Source organism: Triturus cristatus, chromosome 8, assembly GCF_964204655.1.
Source record: "Triturus cristatus chromosome 8, aTriCri1.1, whole genome shotgun sequence".
Taxonomy (NCBI): domain Eukaryota; kingdom Metazoa; phylum Chordata; class Amphibia; order Caudata; family Salamandridae; genus Triturus; species Triturus cristatus.
This window is the reverse complement of record NC_140591.1, coordinates 611547565-611548548: the sequence shown is the minus strand read 5'-3', so window position 1 is coordinate 611548548 and position 984 is coordinate 611547565. Positions and strand designations below refer to the sequence as shown.

General features: G+C 52.4%; 1 non-coding gene across 1 annotated transcript; it reads right to left on the bottom strand.

Moving 5' to 3' along the window:
• Positions 1–528: 528 nt before the first annotated feature.
• LOC146802486 (small nucleolar SNORD12/SNORD106) lies at positions 529–617 on the bottom strand. Its single transcript, XR_014968131.1, has one exon. It is a non-coding gene; the product is annotated as a small nucleolar SNORD12/SNORD106 (small nucleolar RNA).
• Positions 618–984: the final 367 nt, after the last annotated feature.

The window sequence follows — 984 nt, the reverse complement described above, 5'->3', positions numbered from 1 at the left end:
CTTCCCTCAGTGTGAGATTCTCTGAGCAATGCTCTCGATCTGAGCTTCTTCAAAAAGAGCTCTAAGTCTAAGCTTCATCGAGCAGTGTTCTCAGTGCAAGCTTCCGTCATCACTGCACAGCATGTAAACTTCTCTCGGAGTTGTCGTGTCCGACTCCTCAGAGTAAGCTTATCTTGGCAGTGCCTGGTGGTTTGAGTTCCTCTCAGACTTAGAAGTGGTTTGAATGTAGCCTTGCTACAGCAGTGAGAGCTTTCCGCTCCAGTTCTCTTACTGAGTTTCCCTCAGCACTGCCCTGAGCTGCACGCGCCCAGGTGCGAGCGCTCCACAGAGTGAGCTTTTCCCTGCAGTGCCCTGAGACTGAGCACGAGCTTTCCTCGGCAGAGTCCTCAGCCATGCCTCCAGGGCAGCTTGCCCTCAGCGGCGCCCACATTCCATGCACGAAACTGGGAAGGGAGTAGATTGTAAGAGTTAATAAGCAGAAGAACACGAAATGCTACACAGTAGGCACAGCACATGGGTAACGTTGTTGCTGTTTCAGACACAACTGGCAAAAATGCTCCCAAACTCAACAGAGTCGATCTGATGGGGAAAAATGTTCAGTCACCATGAAAACAAGCATGCGCGCCTCGTGCAAGTAGGGGGTGGGGGGGAGTGCGGCCTAGAGCAGGCAGCGTTTCCCTTGCAGGAGCGAGCGCAACAATTGCTAACATATGGTGCCACTCGCTCCCGCAAGGGAATCGCCAAGCGTGCACGCGTTGCATTGAAAGCAATGCAACGCGTGCACCTTTTTGCCTGCAAAGCTGAATATCGTGAAGACGCAGAAGTTTTTTTCCCGCCCGTTCGCAGTATTTTCTGCGTGATCGTGGCTCGCCAACTTACCCATGCGGTTGCTCACGGGCGCGAGATCTTAATCATTTCATACTCTCGCGGTGCATGATCGCGAGAAGAAAGATATGATCGTGCGATGAATGACGTGATCGCGTG